This window comes from Pollicipes pollicipes, unplaced genomic scaffold (assembly GCF_011947565.3).
Source record: "Pollicipes pollicipes isolate AB1234 unplaced genomic scaffold, Ppol_2.1 Scaffold_4881;HRSCAF=5763_pilon_pilon_pilon, whole genome shotgun sequence".
NCBI lineage: Eukaryota > Metazoa > Arthropoda > Thecostraca > Pollicipedomorpha > Pollicipedidae > Pollicipes > Pollicipes pollicipes.
Window position 1 is genome coordinate 39,930,732 of NW_023596576.1, and position 21,657 is coordinate 39,952,388.

At 48.5% G+C, this 21,657-nt stretch overlaps 1 pseudogene; it reads right to left on the reverse strand.

The window, feature by feature from the left end:
• The window catches only part of LOC119100368 (neuroligin-4, Y-linked-like), a 39,958-nt pseudogene that overhangs the window by 1,827 nt on the left and 16,474 nt on the right, over positions 1–21,657 (reverse strand).

Consider the following 21,657-nt stretch of genomic DNA (forward strand, 5'->3'; position numbering starts at 1 on the left):
TTTTGGTGCACAAGATATGATCTGCGGTCTGCGGCTTTGCTGCTTACGATCATTGCTTCAGAAATCGTTTGCCGTTGCGTGCTATCAGAAAGCATGCCGCTCACAGATGCTGTGGACAGATACAATCCACTGCTTAATGATGTATGTTCTGGCCCGTCCTCGCTCATCATCGGGGTCAAAACAAACAGCACTTGCCGTTTTCCTAGTTCTTAGTTTTGTCGAGACATGAGGATCTACTGATGCGGATAGGGCCAGTCACCTCCGTCCATTAGCAAAACAAAACATCAACTCGAAGCTCGTCTTGTAATCAACAGTAATCGAATGTTTGTGATTATAAACTTCCTGTGCTTGTCATTTGATTGAAACGTATATTTTTTTAATCACAAGACGGCCTGATGCACACACGTAGCACGTCAAGCTCATGATGACGTCATTACATGAGCAACGTAATAATCACGATGATCACGCGTGCGGCATCAACTCATGTCTGGAAATAAACGTTACGCGTTCATGTACAGACTACCAAGCAATATGTCGCCGCAGGTGGGAGCAGCAATGAACACCAGTCGCCAGCGTTCAAGAATAAATCAGTCGTGTGTAAGCTTACCAACGTCCACGGATACAGTCTTGTGGTACGCAGCGCGTGCCCGGGAAGTCCTGGATGGCAGTTGGCATGCAAGACTCCCCTGAGGCGGTGACAGCCGCGAGCGGCGGCTTATCCCATTCCTCGACATCGCGTGATGTTAGAACAGGCAGCGGCGATCTTTCCCCGCCGCATAGTCAATATGGGCCGCGGCTAAAACAGCCAGTGCGACTAAAATCCCCAACCACTATCGGACCAGTATGCTGGGGTGTAGTACCAAGGGGGATCCCCAAATGCTCAGAAGACAATGACGTCGCTTGCTGCACATTGATGCGCTGAGCAGAACTCTCACGACAAAGTCACACAGAATCGTTGGGCCATTCAACCAAATTGTGCAAAGGATAGAAAACACATATATGACAATTAGTACGCCTTGCTACCGTCGACGTTGGCATTTACTTGAATGTCGCTATCGGAGATCGAGTGACTCTCTCAAAAACTGACTGGGTCCTTCAGGTTAACACTGAATATGATAAACACCTCGAACGTTTAACATCTCTCCATTACATCCTGTCATCACACTTGGTGGATCAGAAACACCGATAGGCTTGTGCATCACCGTTAACATACCCTCGCAATCATTTCGTGATGGCCGTTAGTGACAAGTAAATGCCAATTGATTACCCTGATAGCAGCAATAGTCAAAGGCACGGTGATATCAAATGACCGGGATGATGTAACCATGTCACATTGCCCAGGTATGCCCCGCAGCATAATGTAAAGGCATATATGGACGGATCCCATTCACTCAGTGTAAAGTACATGGAAAATACATGCTAAATTGGTCATCGCATGCATCTAGGTACATTTACAACCGCACTTCAACGCCAGGATGAGAGCGTGAATGTATATGTCAAGAGCACATTTGGCCTTTAAGCATTAACACAACATCCTGGAGTGGTACGGGTCAGAAATAACACGCACACGATGTAGGACGCCGGATATTTCCTGCTCATAGACATAAGTAGGAGTCCAACATTAAGTAGTGGCATATAATAAATCCGTTGATCAAAAATATTAGACATCCGACGCACTTATTTCCCAATCCACGAGCCACAAAACCTAACCTTCATGATGGCTGCTTTGGCATATTACAAGGTTGTAACATACTGTACGGACACTTGACTGATTTAAATGCTCCTCGACACCTCAACGATGGAGACACGAAGAGTAGTAACACAAACACCTCGAACACAGCGACATTAAGAGTTACGACACACCCTAATCGTGGGATCAAAACACACCACATATAAAACATACCGTTAGTGCGAATAATACAGGGCAAAAACACTTAATGACCAATAGTGATTCGTGTGTCTGCAGTTCTCAGTAACGCTGAACTCCGGAGTGTCAACTCACGTCCACACTCACGGAAACAAAAGCATCTTACGGACGCGCTAAACTCTCCCGCCAGCGGACACACCGCGGGACACAACAGCCCCACGCTGGACCCAGCAGGCAGCCCGCGGGCCACCTGACCATGTGGAACGTAGCCTCAGGCGACACAACAGTAACTAACAGCACTACACCAAGTGACTCACAGTACTGCACTACTGTGAAGCAATCACGACACCGCAGGGCAGTGACTCCTCCCGCTGCGGATCAGTAGCTCAGGGCGTGGTACGACGACTGTAGCTCAGGGCGTGGCACGACTGTAGCTCAGGGCGTGGCACGACTGTAGCTCAGAACGTGGCACGACTGCGACTCGGAGCGTTGTCAGACGACGCCTCGCAACACTGTCACATGCACTTCACGGGTTCCGAACTTGCCCGACGCAGTGGCTCTGAACGTGCCCGACGCAGCGGCCTCACGCCGCCGGCGGGCCGGCGCCTCACAGTGCCGTCTCGGGCGGCACGTAACGGCGCGGCTGGCCGCGGTAGTCCAGCTCGGCGCCGCTGTCGAAGCTCCGGTTGGTCGAGGCCGTCGGCGTCTCCGGCAGGCTGCGCGTCGACATGGTGGGCGGGTAGCCGCCAGAACAGAATTACATACCCAAAATGTTATTGACGTGAGAGGAGTACAACTTTTGCCTAAGACCCCACTGCGCTAGAAAGATACTGAAGACCGACTGGTTAATTCGTGACCCAGTTAACCAACATACTACGGACGCACTGTTTACGGAGAGCGCACACAGCACTTGGAGCCAATGGAAAATCAACACTCAGCAATGGACCACAGTGTAACAAATACCAACTTTAAAAAATATCAAACAGCTCAAGACAACGCGGACATCAAAATGTTAGAACTGTTGCAGGTTGTCTTTTTGTAGGTCGACGAACAAAGGAATGATACATTCATTGGCAGGAAGTTAGTATATGGGCCAGTATTTTTCATGTCATGCGCTAATACGCGCCCGCGTGGCCGGTTGGATACTCTTCAATTAGGGTAGGAATCAATTTGATCCCCCTGAAATCTAAGGAATAAGAAATCTAGAGACACAATAATTTGCCGGCAGTGTGTTGGTCTGTACGTAAGCTCACTTAAGTAAGAAATTGAGGTTCCTAGTTAGTTATGATCTTTCGGGTCAAATAAGGTAAAAAAGGCAAACCCCAGGCTGGTCTCCAAAGTGCCTACAGAACGTGGATATCCTGTTCTAAGTTCAAGGTCACATGCTCATTTGTGACCAGTGACCTTTTTCGAACCAGTCCAAGGCCATGGTGGCCGAAATCATAGTAATGTCACCGCCTCGTCCAAAACAGCCAGATGTCAAGGGCTATTACTGAGAGCCATCGTGCGGTAAGGTGCTTAATAAGTTTTCATACGTCCATGTCAATGTTCTATGGATGTCAGGTCAGTGACGTAGAACATGATATCTTTCCGAAATCGGGGATAGCCCAGTACACCTCTTTGCAGCTCCGAGCCAGCAGCCTTGCGAGCCTTCGTGAAAGTTGTACCAAAAGGTATGGGATACGCCCTGTTTGAAGACATCACTGTTGAAACGGGCGTGCCCTGCCTTGCAGTGTTTAATAAATACAAACTCTCGAACATGAATTTCATTGTCTCTTCACTTCATACATCCCAAGATTGTATTCCAGGCGTCATGGCAATATATCCGAACAAAACCAACACCCAGATCTTGCATCCCCCCGGTAAAGGTCCTGTCAATATTCGCTTGGAGGACGCCAGGTAGCCAGTGGAGGGAGAGCCCATGCCACTGAATCAGTAATCTTGTCAAGGCCATTCGCCGCTCCAGATCGGTATAAAAGGGAAAGTGTTCGGCGTCTCGGCATCAGTCTACAGATGGCCATCCAGTCGCACACACACCACCCTCCGTCAGAATGAAGGTCTTCATTGTTGCCGCCCTCGTGGCCGTCGCTTGCCGCCAGCGACGCCCCGTCTGCCTAACCGGGCCCCGTCTGCCTACCACGGCTCCCACCGCCTACCACGCCCCTGCTGCCTACAAGGAGCCCGATATCGAGCCCTCGCCGTATGCCTTCGACTACTCGGTCAGCTGACTACGAGTCGGGCTCCAACTTCGGCCGCCAACGAGAACAGGACGGCAAGCAGACGTCCGGCTACTACACGGTGGCCCTGCCCGACGGCCGCGTCCAGACGGTCAAGTACACGGTCGACGACTACGCTGGCTACAACGCCGAGGTGACGTACGAGGGCGAGGCCCAGTACCCGAGGAGCCCGAGTACAAGGCCGCCCCTGCTCCCGTCTACAAGGCCGCCCCCGTCTACAAGCCGGCTCCCGTGTACGAGGAGCCAGAGCAGGAACCCATCCTACGCCTACCGTCCCGTCCAGAAGTACAGTAACTAAGCTCTGTGCTTTATGATATTACTCTGTTTTCAGGCCTATTTATTGTGTGACTGGTTGAAAGGTGCCATTGTTCGATGTTGTGAAACATCAAATACATTGAAAATGCAAGCATATCCAGCCTCTTCTATTTCCTTTTTAGACCACAGAACAGCCATCTTCGTGTAGCGAACACATGGGGTTCAGCGAACATTTGTGATGCGGTAAAAACTAGTAGCGAGCGAAATGCGAAAGTCCTTATACATTAAATTGTGGTGCAAATAGGTGCTCCGAACACCTGATGCGTGCTTCTGGTATTTGTGAGATACGTCACAACGACAGACCAAAATTGTCGCGTCTTATTCCGAAAATGCGACAATTTGGCTATGGCTTGACCTATACCATACGAGATCAACTATGATGATGACCATAACCCATATGCGGGAGGAAATAGCCGCCTGTCACTGACCCCACGCATGTCCGCAACTTCGAGGACTTCTGAGCTGATTGCTAAATGTCTGCTGCGATACAAAGAGTGGAATGGCTACACTGCACCGCTCCGAAGTTTGCTTCTTCCTTGGAGGAGATGGAAGTGGCGCCATCACCGTGGTGGGTGTTTAAACTACTTTCACCTATCGGACGTGGTTTGCACTGGTGCTAATGCAAAACATGAGTAAACCTCTCACACATAACTTCCGCTGCTCTTTTACCACTTAACTGAACCGCTCCTAGTTTTCTAGATATTCTGGGAGCTCTTCAGACCACCTCATCCAAAAAGGATCTAACAAAAACTGGCAACTGATCAAGATGACGTCAAATATCTTGCACGAAGTGCTACCCTACGCAACATTTAAACTGACTTTGTACTTAGAGGTGCATTTTGCCCTCAATGTGCATCAAATATATCTTGGTGTGGGGCACAAACCATCACAAAGTCGCAACCAGCCGTATGTAAGCAATGTTCTCGGACAATATGCTGCTTGAACCGTCATCAATTAGATGAATAAACTTCTGGTGATTCTAAAAAGTTAGCTCGATACGCTCTTCGATATTCCTAGGCTTCTACGCTTCTGACCTTGTTTTATTTAACAGTATGCTTCTGACTAAATTTATTTAACAATATGCTTCTGACTAAATTTATTTAACAGTATGCTTCTGACTAAATTTATCTTACTAGAAGCAGCTGCGGGGCAAAAGTATACCAGACACATAGCTAAACATTTAGGCTGACCTAGGAGACCGCTGAGGTCAAGCTAAACGTTAACTGGTTCTTAGTTACCAGCACAATTCTTTTTCTGTGCTCAGAAATGGTGTGTGAAATATTGACAGGTGCCTAAGATTGCACAGCTTTTATAGCACGTTATACATGGTCGCTTGGACGCTTCGCAATGCATCTGTAACGAGTGAGAGCGGGCACGTTGGTACGTGAAGTAATACGTCACCAATTTCGCAAACACGAGATATATGTGTTTCTACGCGGCGCACGCGTTCATCTAGACTTTTTATGCTGCTAAAGGAGGTCAATGACCTTTGAGAACTTGAAATGGTCTTGAGTGAACGAAATGAACTCACTGTCTTTACGTGACTTAATTTGATCTCATTATGCAATAGAATGTTAGCAGAACATGTTTTTGTCCAAAATTGGAATTCGGCCCCCAACATTACCAAGTGAAACCGTCTATTTTGAGCTCAACATGTGCTTCGGAGAAGGCACCTGTACAGAAAAGGCATGCCTTGCAGCCGATAACAGCCGACGGCCGATATGCAGCTGATAACAGCCGACGGACACTGACCTCACCTCCCGTCGTTGTCATGTTCGTCACCTCCCGTTGGTTCCGAAAACGTCCTCTCAGAGGGCGCCTAGACCCTCGACCATGATAAGGCCATGAGTCGCCCCAGATCGGTATAAAAGGGAACGTGTTTGGCGTCTCAGAATCAGTCAACAGCTGACCATCCAGTCACCCACACTACCCTCGTGTGGCCGCCGCTCATCCTCGTCAAGTACCTCTCTCGGCCGCCGCTCATCCCCCTTCAGTACCCTGCTCTCACCATGTCAACCATATAATGACCGAACCGATGGCCACAACTCTGGCGACGGTCCAGAACAACAACCATTCAACATTTCCAGACTCGCTTGCACGACCGGTCCCAACATCTCCGCCCCTCCCCCCCCCCCCCCACGTCTCCGACAGATGATTGGCATCCATCACGCCGTCAATCGAACCCGACGGTCGCTGTTACGCAGCACGTGGCGGCTGTCTGCCAGATCCTGCCCGGCAAAGTCTCAGTTTATCTGTCATCTGACACATATCGCTGAACGCCTGTCACGTCGTCAACACCCGGCCAGACGGCATATTATAAACGGGCCTTAAGGCAGTGGCGGATCGAGAGGGGGAGAGACGCGAGGCCATGCCCCTCCCCTTTGGGTTTCGAAAAAGCTTATAGACTCCGGCCGAACGGACGCAGGATCTGGACACAAACAAGATGGACGCCTTTGGGCCTCCACGCGACCAGGGAGGGCTGCAAGCAATAAAAGGCAAATGAGCAGACAAAAATAATTATTTTCTGATTGAGAGGGTGGTGGCTGGAAGTGCGGCGGTTTTGAGGAACACCGCGCGGCGATCTACGGCCTGAACGGGCTGCGGGCAGCAATAACGATGCCGCTGAGAACACGGTTGGCCGACATTGTTGCGTTTGCCAAGCCATATGTCATAAATATATGCCCAAAGTACGGAAAACTATACGTCATTGTACTCAGAATCAAACGAGCAGCTCATCAGGTAGGTTTTGTGTTGCTACAACGCACGGTCTCGTATGTATGAGGTTGCAAAGCTAAGAGGTGCGGATTTCCAAATATTTGACCTATGACCTTGCAAAATGGGGTCAATTATTGACCTACCAGCAAAGAAAACGTTCTAAATCGTGAGATCTCGTTGGGTCAGCCCGAGGTTTTCCGCCAAACTCTGCCTTGATGAGTTTGGAAACGGCGGGGGGTCGCATCGATCCCCTTAGTAGTTCGCAATATGAAAAATGACGAATCAGGGCAAGGGTTTAAACGGAATGCTCCACATTTGAAAGTATTGCAGCAAGCATCAGCTATGATGACATATGCTCACTTATAAGTATTAATATGTCCCTAAGTAGAAAAACTGCTCTAAATAGCACAATTTCTCTACTCAGCGCATATGCTCCTCAATACGTCATTGCTTAATTGCATCATCGAACCTTGCACAGCATTGATTGAGAGCCAAATTACGGCCGTTATATCTGGAAATCGTGCCACAAACGCCAGATATCAACGACTCGACCATCATATCCTGCTCGGCCCTGATCATCGCATGGCCAATGCAATGGCAGGATTTACATGGCGTTATTATGGCGCCGTGGATGTCTGAGTTACATTGAAAAGTCTGCACATCCTCGGGAGCGTGTAGCTCAGAAACTTAAGAGGCTTAGTGGGAGGCGAGACTGTGAAATGAGCCGATTGATCTCCATGATGGCTGTTCCAGTTCAAAACTCCTTACAAATGTGGAACATTCCCTTTAACACAGCTTCAGAGCTGGCGTACCTGGAACTCCGCCATCGTAGTCAAAACAAATATGCTGCGTTAAGCCATCCTTTTCACGACGTTATCAAGCAAACATTGGTTGCATGGTCAATTATTCATTCCGCTCAAACGTTTCGAAGCTTGACTCAATGACGCGAGCAAACAGGGCTGAACAAGACATAAATAAAAAAATCCTGGATACGTGAATCTAGAACATTCTCAGAATCTGTGCGGACACTGCCACGGAAAAGATGCCAATGTAATGCGCTCTCCGAGCTGCCTCTTCCCAGCACTTGACGCACGGCACTTTACTAGGTAAAGCACGAAACTAAGACTCATAAGCCACGGAAGGGTGCAACGACCCATACCAAATATTCGGTTCACAGCTTCGAAAATTACTTACCACGAACATCTTGCAGCACGAACGCTCCAAGAACTGCACGGGTGTCCGGGCGTTGGGATTGAAACTGAATTACCAGGAATGTTTGTCAGGCTTCAGCAATGCGTCGTAGGTTGATTACGTCATCGTACCTTGGGCAATATTGACTGAGATCCGATTGACGGCCGTTACATCTTGAAACTAAGCTTACGAACGCCAGATATGTCCGCCTCAGCAATTCGATTTTTCTTGGCCTTCATCACCGCATGGCTAATAAAATGGTAGGATTTGCATAGCGTTATTATGGCGTCATGCATGCCAAGGCGCCTTTAAAATATTCTGCCCAAAATACTCCCCACATCTTCGCGGGTGTGTGGCTCAGAAACCAGAGGGGCTCAGCTCTCAAGAAAGGCAAAGTTGTGGATAGCATGACAAGGTATTCAAGGTAGCCATTTCAGTGGAAAACTCCATATACATGTGGAGCACTCCTTTTAAAGACTGCATTAAGAGCATTCATATAGTCAGTTGAATACCGTTCGCTTAAGCGGGTGTCAACTGAAACCTCCCTGGGGATACCAAAAAGTTAAGAGAGCTAGAGACCCATCTCGCAGGGTGAGTTGACTTGTATGTGAGCTCATATGTATCAAAATTGGAGGTTTCTAGGTTGTAACCTTCGAGTCAAATTAGGCCGAACAAGGCCAAACTCTAGATTGATGTCCAAAGTGCCCCCAGACCTTCTCATGCAACCGCCTTGAACCTAGATGACTGCTGTAAGCAAAAGGCTGCAGGTTTTTGGCTAAGGTCAGTAACCTTCATACCTTTGGAAGATCATGGTGACCAAGATCCTACAAGATTGCTTCCATTTTGGCATATGAATAAGCATCAAAGGTTACACTAGGCGATATGCTCTTTAAAAAGACGACGAAATGTTAGCCTGGTTTACTTTTGGTCAGTGACCTACCCTGACCTTTGAGACGGTCATAGAAGATGTCTGTTGCGGTCCCTGTTGTTAACGAATTATGAAAGAACACCACAAACTATCTCATAGAACGAGGTCCCAAGAAAACCAAAGCAGGTTGGTTGGTTTATATCTCAGTCTGAATTTCACACCTGTGCCTAATTCCATTGCCTAATAAGCTATCTCAGAGATGCATGGCTTCGTCCAATTCCGTTGTCGCATGAGGTTAAACGATTTCCTGGAAATTCCCTTTGCTAGCTTAAGTTGAAAATTGCTAGAAATTGTCACGGCCTAGATTTTACCTGTCATAGGTCAGTGACCTCACCAGTTAAATCTAATTTCTGTGTACCAAAGCACCCATTCTTCAACTGTCAACAGTCATGAAAAGCTTGGCGCCGTTCGGCAGTCATACTGGAAATAGCTATTGGGGTTCAGATTGGCCCCTCACCCGAGCGCGTGTTAAGGGACCGCGGAAGGCATTACTCGTAATTCCAAGACTGGTTGCGGTTAGCCGGCTGGTTATGCTGTGATCAGTTGATGGCTTAATGCAGCATACTCGTTTTAACCGCAATGGTGCCGTTCCAGGTACGCCAGCACTGAAACTATGCTAAAGGAAGTCTTTCACATTTGAATGGGGTTTCGAACAGCAATAGCCATCTTGAAGGCCATTTAGTGCAGTGCACAACTCTGGCCCTCTTTGGGAATGCGCTCCTCTAGTTTCTGAGCTATACGCCCGCGAAGATAGGGATACTTTTCAGGGGAGTATTTCAAGGTCACCTTGGGATTGATGATGTCGTAATAGTGACATTCAAGTCATGCCATTTCATTGGCTATGTGGTTTCGGGGAGGGCAAATGCTATTGTCGAGTTTAATATCTGGCGTTCGTGAGCATGATCTCCATATAAATCGTCCGTCGGTTGCCTCTCAGTCAAAGGTGTGCAAGGTACAATGAGGTAATCAATGACGTATTGGGGAGTATATTTACGAAACGGAGACATTACATTCTTAGAGCACTCTTTTCCACTTGAAAGTATACCAATAATTGTAAGTGAACTTATTTAATCATATCTGATCTTTGCAGCAATGTCTTTAACTGTGAAACATTCCTTTTCCCGTTTCCGTCCATTTTTCCTCGTTCTACCTGCATTAGCTAGAAAGTTAATACGGAAAATCCCATCAGGGCCTTTTTTGTTGGGTGAGGATTAGAAAATGACTCCATGAGTGGCCCTAAAATGACTCTAAAATGGTTCTATACTCAGGCGTGCTAGCAAGCGCATGGTGACGATATATAAGATATCAATTCATACAAGGTTGAAAATCACGAAGGTCAAACGGCAACATTAAATCACGCATAGCTCATCAGGGCCTTCCAAATGTGAGGGCCCACGGGACAATTTGGTCGCGCCTTTACGTCATTCCCACTCCATAGCATTTGCTTTATATGGTAGCCCTATCTTGGCAATGTAACGAAGCCTTGGTATGACTGGAGGGTGAGCAGTTCGACTCACCAATATGCCTGTCGATTGGACACAACTGCTGTCCCGTCCTTACTGTTATAGTGATACAACAGCTTTTTTCTACTTTATTGTCATGTTGACGTAAGAAAGATACCACTGTTAGGCCTAAGGTTCAAAGAAAGTGTTGAAGCCTTATTCCTCCATGTGCGTGCATCATCCATGGAAAAATTTACCGCTGGAGTTGTGCGAGAGAGGCATTTATCTGCAATGTTTTTGGTGCACAAGATATGATCTGCGGTCTGCGGCTTTGCTGCTCACGATCATTGCTTCAGAAATCGTTTGCCGTTGCGTGCTATCAGAAAGCATACCGCTCACAGGTGCTGTGGACAGATACAATCCACTGCTTAATGATGTATGTTCTGGCCCGTCCTCGCTCATCATCGGGGTCGAAACAAACAGCACTTGCCGTCTTCCTAGTTCTTAGTTTTATCGAGACATGAGGATCTACTGATGCGGATAGGGCCAGTCACCTCCGTCCATTAGCAAAACAAAACATCAACTCAAAGCTCGTCTTGTAATCAACAGTAATCATATGTTTGTGATTATAAACTTCCTGTGCTTGTCATTTGATTGAAACGTATATTTTTTTAATCACAAGACGGCCTGATGCACACACGTAGCACGTCAAGCTCATGATGACGTCATTACATGAGCAACGTAATAATCACGATGATCACGCGTGCGGCATCAACTCATGTCTGGAAATAAACGTTACGTGTTCATGTACAGACTACTAAGCAATATGTCGCCGCAGGTGGGAGCAGCAATGAACACCAGTCGCCAGCGTTCAAGAATAAATCAGTCGTGTGTAAGCTTACCAACGTCCACGGATACAGTCTTGTGGTACGCAGCGCGTGCCCGGGAAGTCCTGGATGGCAGTTGGCATGCAAGACTCCCTGAGGCGGTGCAGCCGAGCGGCGGCTTATCTCCCTTCCTCGACATCGCGTGATGTTAGAACAGGCAGCGGCGATCTTTCCCCGCCGCATAGTCAATACGGGCCGCGGCTAAAGCAGCCAGTGCGACTAAAATCCCCAACCACTATCGGGCCAGAATGCTGGCGTGGAGCACCAAGAGGATCCCCAAATGCCTCAGAAGACAATGACGTCGCTTGCTGCACATTGATGCGCTGAGCAGAACATCTCACGACAAAGTCACACAGAAATCGTTGGGCCATTCAACCAAATTGTGCAAAGGATAGAAAACACATATATGACAATTAGTACGCCTTGCTACCGTCGACGTTTGGCATTTACTTGAATGTCGTATCGGAGATCGAGTGACTCTCTCAAAAACTGACTGGGTCCTTCGGGTTAACACTGAATATGATAAACACCTCGAACGTTTAACATCTCTCCATTACATCCTGTCATCACACTTGGTGGATCAGAAACACGATAGGCTTGTGCATCACCGTTAACAATACCCTCGCAATCATTTCGTGATGGCCGTTAGTGACAAGTAAATGCCAATTGATTACCCTGATAGGAGCAATAGTCAAAGGCACGGTGATATCAAATGACCGGGATAATGTAACCATGCCACATTGCCCAGGTATGCCCCGCAGCATAATGTAAAGGCATTATGGACGGATCCCATTCACTCAGTGTAAAGTACATGGAAAACACATGCTAAACTGATTATCGCATACATCTAGACACATTCAAAAACGCGTTTGAATGTCACGATGCGAGCATGAATGTATACATCAAGAGCATATTTAACCTTGACGTATTAACACAACATAGTGGAGAGGCATGGGTCAGAAATAACATGCATACGATGTAGGACATTGCACAATTTGTGTTCACAGACATAAGTAGGAGCCAACATTAAGTGGTGACACATAATAAATCTGTTGATCAAAAATATTCCATATCTGACGCACTTATTTCCAAATCCACGAGCCACAAAGGTAATCTGAATGATGCAGCTTTGCCGTATTACAAGGTTGTCACATACCGTACCGGCATTTGCCTGATTTAAATACTCCTCGACACCTCAACGATGAAGACACGAGGAGTAACACAAACACCTCGAACACAGCGACATTAAAAGTTGCGATAAATCCTAATCGTGGAATCACAACACACCAAATATAAAACATACCGTTTGTGCGAATAGTATACGGCAAAAAAAAAACACTTAATGATCAATGATGATTCGTGTATCTGCAGTTCTCAGTAACACTGAACTCTGGAGTGTCAACTCACGTCTACACTCACGGAAACAAAACATTTTACGGACGCGCTAAACTCTCCCGCCAGCGGACACACCGCGGACACACCGCGGACACAACAGCCCCACGTGGACCCAGCAGGCAGCCCGCGGGCTGCCTGACCATGTGGAACGTAGCCTCAGGCGACACAACAGTAACTAACAGCACTACACCAAGTGACTCACAGTACTCCACTACTGTGAAGCAATCACGACACCGCAGGGCAGTGACTCCTCCCGCTGCGGATCAGTAGCTCAGGGCGTGGCATGACTGTAGCTCAGGGCGTGGCACGACTGTAGCTCAGGGCGTGGTACAACTGTAGCTCAGGGCGTGGCACGACTGCGGCTCGGAGCGTTGTCAGACGACGCCTCGCAACACTGTCACATGCACTTCAGGGGTTCCGAACTTGCCCGACGCAGTGGCTCTGAACGTGCCCGACGCAGCGGCCTCGCGCCGCCGGCGGGCCGGCGCCTCACAGTGCCGTCTCGGGCGGCACGTAACGGCGCGGCTGGCCGCGGTAGTCCAGCTCGGCGCCGCTGTCGAAGCTCCGGTCGGTCGAGGCCGTCGGCGTCTCCGGCAGGCTGCGCTCCGACACAGTGGGCGGGTAGCCGCCAGAACAGAATCAGATACCCAATATGTTATCGACGTGACGAAAAGAACAACTTTTGCCCAAGAATCCACTGCGCTAGAAAAAATAACTGAAGACCGACTGGTTAATTCGTGACCCAGTTAACCAACATAGTACGGACGCACGTTTACGGAGAGCGCACACAGCATTTGGAGCATATGGAAAATGAACACTCATCAATGGAGCACAGTGCAACAAATGCCAACTTTAAACAATATTAACAGCTCAAGACAAAACGCACATCAAAATGTTAGAACCGTTGCAGGTTGTCTTTTTGTAGGTCGACGAACTAAAGGACGAACTAAAGAAAACGCATGCATTGACAGAAAGCTTCGTATATGGGCCAGTATTTTTCATGACGTGCGCTAGCACGCGCCCGCATGGTCGGTTGGATGCTCTTCAATTGGGTAGGAATCAATTTGATCCCCCGAGATCTAAGGAACTAAGAAATCTAGAGGCGCACAATTTGCAGGGTGTGTTTGTCTGCACGTAAACTCACTTAGATAAGAGACTGAGGTTCCTATTTTATGGTCTTCGAGTCATATAAGGTAAAAAAGGCCAAACTCCAGGCTGGTCTCCGAAGTGCCTACAGAACATGGATACCTGTTCTAAGCTTAAGATCGCATGCTCATTTGAGACCAGTGACCTTTTTTGACGTGTCGAAGGCCATGGTGGCCGAAATCATAATAATGTCACCGCCTCGTCCAAATCAGCCAAAGGTCAAGGGCTATTACTGAGAGTCATCTTGCGGTAAGGTGCTCGATAGTTTTCATACGTCCATGTTAATGTTCTATGGATGTCAGGTCAGTGACGGAGAACATGATATCTTTCCGAAATCGGGGATAGCCCGTACACCTCTTTACAGCTCCCAGCCAACAGTTTGTCAGTCTCCATGGATGTTATACCAAACGTATGTGATACACCCTGTTTGAAGACACCACTGTTCAACGGGCGTGCCCTGCCTTGCAGTGTTAATAAATACAAACTCCCGAACATGAATTTCATTGCCTATTACCTCCTACATGCCAAGATTGTATTCCAGGCGTCATGGGAATAGCTCCTAACAAAACTAACACCCGGATCCCGCATCCTCCCGATGAAGGTCTGTCAATATTCGCTTAGAGAAGGCCAGGTAGCCAGTAGAGGAGAACCCATACCACTGAATCGTTATCTTGTCAAGGCCATGTGCTGCTCCAGATCGGTATAAAAGGGAAAGTGCTCGGCGTCTCGGCATCAGTCAACAGCTGGCCATCCAGTCGCACACACACCACCCTCCGTCAGAATGAAGGTCTTCATTGTTGCCGCTCTCGTGGCCGTCGCTGCCGCCAGCGACGCCCCGTCTGCCTACCGGGCCCCGTCTGCCTACAACGCCCCCCACCGCCTACCACGCCCCCGCTGCCTACAAGGAGCCCGAGTTCGAGCCCTCGCCGTACGCCTTCGACTACTCGGTCAGCGACTACGAGTCGGGCTCCAACTTCGCCGCCAACGAGAACAGCGACGGCAAGCAGACATCCGGCTACTACACGGTGGCCCTGCCCGACGGCCGCGTCCAGACGGTCAAGTACACGGTCGACGACTACGCTGGCTACAACGCCGAGGTGACGTACGAGGGCGAGGCCCAGTACCCCGAGGAGCTCGAGTACAAGGCCGCCCCTGCTCCCGTCTACAAGGCCGCCCCCGTCTACAAGCCGGCTCCCGTGTACGAGGAGCCAGAGCAGGAGCCCATCTACGCCTACCGTCCCGTCCAGAAGTACAGTAACTAAGCTCTGCGCTTTATGATATTACCCTGTTTTTAGACATATTTATTGTGTGGACTGCTTTGAAGGCTCCATTGTTCGATGTTGTGAGACATCAAATACATTGAGAATGCAAGAATATTCAGCTTGTTCTGTTTCCTTCCTGCACCACAGAAGAGCCATCAATGAGTAGCGAACATATCGGGTTCTGCGACATTTGTGATACGGCAGAAACTTGTAGCAACCGAAATGGGATATTACCTCTGCATTACATTGTGGTGGGAATGGGCACCTGATGCGTCCTTCTGATATTTTTGAGATACCTCATAACGTGGGACCAAAAATGTCGCGTCTTATTCCAAAAAGGCGACAATTTCGCTACGGGTTACCTACACCTGATGAGATCAACCCATGTATAAGGCCCATAGTGCCCATTTATGAGGCCTTCCCTGCGCCAGTTTACTAGGGTGCTCCCGTTTACAAGCCCGCTCCCGTGTACCAGGAGCGAGAGCAGGAGCCCATCTACGCCTACCGTCTCGAAGTCTACCAGAAGTACAGCAACCAGGCTCTGAGCCTTGGGCTTCAGGATATTACTGCTTGTTTCTGGTTATACTTATTGTGTCTCTGGTTTCAGCACTCTCTCGTTTGATGCTGCATAACATCAAAGAAATGTGCAATGAAAACATGTCCCTTAGCACTTTGCGCATACAATGATTACCTAGGAGCCTAAACAGAAGAAGCTAGCAAGACTGATAAGTTGAGCCAATTGACGGTCGATATATCTGGCAGTCGTGCCCACGAACGCCAGGTATGAACGACTCGACAATTATATCCAGCTCGGCCCTGATCATCTCATGGCCAATGGAATGGCAGAACTTAGGTAGCGTTATTATGGCGCCATGGATGTCAGAGTGACATTGAAAAGTCTGCACATCTTCGCGAGCGTCTGGATCAGAACCAAGAGGGGTTTAGAGAGAGGCAGGCCTGTGAACTACACCGAATGATCTTCAGGATAGCTGTTCCAGTTCAAAACTCCTTACAGATGTGGAACACTCCCTTCAGCACAGTTTCAGTGCTGGCGTACCTGGAACTCCGCCATTGTAGTCAAAACGAATACGCTGCATGAAGCAATCTTCTTCACAACGTTATCAAGCAAACAGTGGTTGTATGGTCAATTATCCATTCCTTTCATGCTTTTCGAAGCCTTGCTCAGTGACACGAGTAAACAGGGTCGACAAAACAAATTAAAAATCCTGGACACGTGAATCTAGAACATTGTCAGAATCTGTGCGGACACTGCCATGGCAAAGATGCCAACGTAATGCATTCTCCGAGCTGCTTTTTCCCAACACTTGACGCACGGCACTATACTAGGTGAAGCACGAAACTAGGACTCATAAGCCACGGAAAGGTGCGACGACCCATACCGAATATTTGGTACACGGCTTCGAAAATTACTTACCACGAACATCTGGCAGCCCAGACTTTCCAAGAATTTCACGAGCGTCCCGGGCATTGATATTAAACTGAATTACCAGGAATGCTCGTCAGGCTTATGCAATGTTTGTGATGCCCGATGCTCGTAATAATTTTCTGCTCCGATATTTGGTGTTAAACTATCACAAACACCGGACTAACTGCCTGCGTTTAGTATTGAGATGTTAAGAATATTTGCATCTCTTAACTCATTTACTTTGTGCATTGTTTTCAGGCATATGATTTTAAAAACCCTTAAGCTTCTTAAAAGACGAACATGCTGCATCGTTTCACATGACGGTGGATCATTGTATCGCAACTAATATGCTAAACAGGCGCACGAACAGGAGGGCACAGGAGGCACGTGCCCCATCCCCCTTATATGTCTCAATTAGGACGCTCGAGAAGTCCAGAAAGTTGATTTCAAGGAATATTTGAAATTTAAAGATCTTGAGGCACCAACCAGACATGACGAAACAAGCTCAGTCACACCTATTGGTGCAATTATAAGTGGAAAAGTCTGCGATAGACAGCACCATTCTCTGTTTCGTAAAGATGGCTACAAATGTGTCATGATTTGATTACGTCATCGCACCTTGCACAACATTGATGAAAAGCCAATTGACGGCCGTTATTTCTCGGAGGCGTGCTCACAAACGCCAGCTATGAGCACCTCAACATTAACCATTTTCGTGGCGTTGATAGCTGCATGACTTATAAAATGACAGAAATTAAATGACGTTATTAGGACGTCATGAATGCCAAGGTCACTTTGAAAAACTCTCCCTGAAATACTCTCACCATTTTCGCGGGCATGCGGCTCACAGGCCAGAGGGGCTTAGGCCTTGGGGCAGGGTTGTAAACAACTAAACAGTGTTGTAAACGAAATGTCTTCAAAGTGGCTATTTCAGTTAAAACCCCACATAAATGTGGTACACTCCCTTTAAAGGTTGCATGAACAGCGTTCATATGCTCAACTGAATACCGTACGCTCGGGTGGCGGGCGATTTGAGCCCCTCCTAAGATCTCAAAAATTGAGAGAGCTGAAGACGCCAACCTCACAGGACGAGTTGACTTGTATAGGAGCTCGCATGTATCAAAATTTGAGCTTTCTAGGTTAAAACTTTTGAGCCAAATGAGATCTAACAAGGTCAAACTCCAGATTAGTGTCCAAAGTGCCCCAGACCTTCTCACGCAACCGCCTTAAACCTAGATACCTGCTATAGGCAAAAGGCTACAGGTTTTTGGTTAAGGTCAGTGGCCTTCGTACCTTTAGATCATGGCGACCAAAATCCTACAAGATTGCTTCCATGTTGTCATTTGAATAAGCATCAACGGTTACGCTACGCGGCATGCTCTAAAAAAAAAATGTTGACCTGGATCACGTTTGCTCAGTGGCCTACACTGACCTTTGGCCTACACTGGCCTTAAAGAAGTTCAAAGCAGATGCTGTTGCGGTCCCTGTTGTTAATACAGTTTAAGTAGACTCCAGAAACTACCTCATAGAGCAAGATCTGGAGCGTAATACGGAATATATACGGAAAAGCCTGTCAGAGCCCTTTTTATTGAGTGGGCATGCGAAAATGGCTCTATCGGGCGTGAGAGCGAACGTTGGTTAAAGCATAACATATCAGCTGCCAGAAGTGTGATAATAACCGAGGTCAAACGGTAACATTAAGCAATGCCTAGCCCATGAAGGCCTCCCAAGCAATGGTGGGGTCCCGACCCGTCGTACCAATCGGTTGCACCTTTGCACCATTCCCGCTCCATAGCATTAACTTAGCGGTTTGATTGCAGCTTCGATTGCAGTAGCTTATCTTGACAATGTAGCGGAGCGTTGGCACGACTGGAAAGTGAACAGCTCAACTCACCAATATACCTGTCGATTGGACATGGTTCCTGCTCTGTCCCCGCTATTACAGTGATAAAATAGCTTCTTAGTAGTTCATTATTGTGTTGTGAGGTGCGAAAGCTGTCCCTGTTAAGCACCTTAAGTGCTACGACCTGGGGCTCAAAGGGAGCGTCGAAGCTTATTTCTTCATGCATGCATTATTCATGGCAAAATTTACCGTTGGAGTTGTGCGAAAGGGCATTTATCTGCAATGTTTTTGGTGCACAAGATATGATCTGCGACCTGCGGGTTTGCTGCTCACGATCATTGCTTCAGAAATCGCTTGTAGTAGGGTGCTATCAGAACGGCTGCCGCGAATAGGGACTTACTGACGCGAATAGGGCCAGTCACCTCCGTTCATAAACAAAACATCAACTCGAAACTCGTGTTGTAATCAACAGTAATCGAATGTTTGTGATTATCAACTTCCAGTGCTTGTCATTTGATTGAAACGTATATTTTTTAATCACAAGACGGCCTGATGCACACACGTAGCACGTCAAGCTCATGATGACGTCATTACACGAGTAATGTAATTATCGCGATGACCGCGCGTGCGGCACCAACTCATGTCTGGCAATAAACGTCACGCGTTCATACACCGACTACCAATCAATATGTCGTCGCAGGTGGGAGCAGCAATGAACACCACGATCACTAACGTTCGAGAATAAATCAGTCGTGTGGAGGCTTACCGACGTCCATGGACACAGTCTTGTGGTATGCAGCACGTGCCCGGGAAGTCCTGGATGGCAGTTGGCATGCAAGACTCCCTGAGGCGGTGCAGCCGCACGGCGGTTTATCTCCCCTCCTCGACATCGCGTGATGTTAGAAAAGACAGCGGCGATCTTTCCCGCCGCATAGTCAATAAGGGCCGCGGCTAAAGCAGCCAGTGCGACTAAATCCCCAACCACTATCGGGCCAGAATGCTGGTGTGGAGCATCAAGAGAATCCCCAAATGTCTCAGAAGACAATGACGTCGCTTGCCGCACATTGATGCGCTGAGCAGAACACCTCACGACAAAGTCACACAGAAATCGTTGGGCCATTCAACCGAATTGTGCAAATGATAGGAAACATGTATAAGACAATTAGGACGCCTTGCTACCGTCGACGTTTGGCATTTACTTGAATGTCGTATCGGAGATCGAGTGACCCTCTCAAAAACTGACTGGGTCCTTCAGGTTAACACTGAATATGATAAACACCTTGAACGTTTAACATCTCTCCATTACATCCTGTCATCACACTTGGTGGGTCAGAAACACGATAGGCTTGTGCATCACCGTTAACAATACCCTCGCAATCATTTCGTGATGGCCGTTAGTGACAAGTAAATGCCAATTGATTACCCTGATAGCAGCAATAGTCAAAGGCACGGTGATATCAAATGACCGGGATGATGTAACCATGTCACATTGCCCAGGTATGCCCCGCAGCATAATGTAAAAGCATTATGGACGGATCCCATTCACTCAGTGTAAAGTACACGGAAAATACATGCTAAATTGGTCATCGCATGCATCTAGGTACATTTACAACCGCACTTCAACGCCAGGATGAGAGCGTGAATGTATATGTCAAGAGCACATTTGGCCTTTAAGCATTAACACAACATCCTGGAGTGGTACGGGTCAGAAATAACACGCACACGATGTAGGACGCCGGATATTTCGTGCTCATAGGCATAAGTAGGAGTCCAACATTAAGTAGTGGCATGTAATAAATCCGTTGATCAAAAATATTAGATATCCAACGCACTTATTTCCCAATCCACGAGCCACAAAACCTAATCTTCATGATGGCTGCTTTGGCATATTACAAGGTTGTAACATACTGTACGGACACTTGACTGATTTAAATGCTCCTCGACACCTCAACGATGGAGACACGAAGAGTAACACAAAGACCTCGAACACAGCGACATTAAAGTTACGATAAATCCTAATCGTGGCATCACAACACACCACATATAAAACATACCGTTAGTGCGAATAATACAGGGCAAAAACACTTAATGACCAATAGTGATTCGTGTGTCTGCAGTTCTCAGTAACGCTGAACTCCGGAGTGTCAACTCACGTCCACACTCACGGAAACAAAACATCTTACGGACGCGCTAAACTCTCCCGCCAGCGGACACACCGCGGACACAACAGCCCCACGTGGACCCAGCAGGCAGCCCGCGGGCTGCCTGACCATATGGAACGTAGCCTCAGGCGACACAACAGTAACTAACAGCACTACACCAAGTGACTCACAGTACTGCACTACTGTGAAGCAATCACGACACCGCAGGGCAGTGACTCCTCCCGCTGCGGATCAGTAGCTCAGGGCGTGGCACGACTGTAGCTCAGGGCGTGGCACGACTGTAGCTCAGGGCGTGGTACGACTGTAGCTCAGGGCGTGGTACGACTGTAGCTCAGGGCGTGGTACGACTGTAGCTCAGGGCGTGGTACGACTGTAGCTCAGGGCGTGGCACGACTGTAGCTCAGAACGTGGCATGACTGCGACTCGGAGCGTTGTCAGACGACGCATCGCAACACTGTCACATGCACTTCACGGGTTACGAACTTGCCCGACGCAGTGGCTCTGAACGTGCCCGACGCAGCGGCCTCGCGCCGCCGGGCGGGCCGGCGCCTCACAGTGCCGTCTCGGGCGGCACGTAACGGCGCGGCTGGCCGCGGTAGTCCAGCTCGGCGCCGCTGTCGAAGCTCCGGTCGGTCGAGGCCGTCGGCGTCTCCGGCAGGCTGCGCTCCGACATGGTGGGCGGGTAGCCGCCAGACGTGGTGGGCGTGTCGACGCCGGCGCGCCAGCCGTCGCCCGGCGCCGCCGGCCGCACGTTCTCCTGCAGCAGGCCGAACACGCGCTTGTTCTCGCCGTCCGGCGAGGCGGCGGCAGGCACGGCGCGCCGGTACGCCGGCGGCGGCGT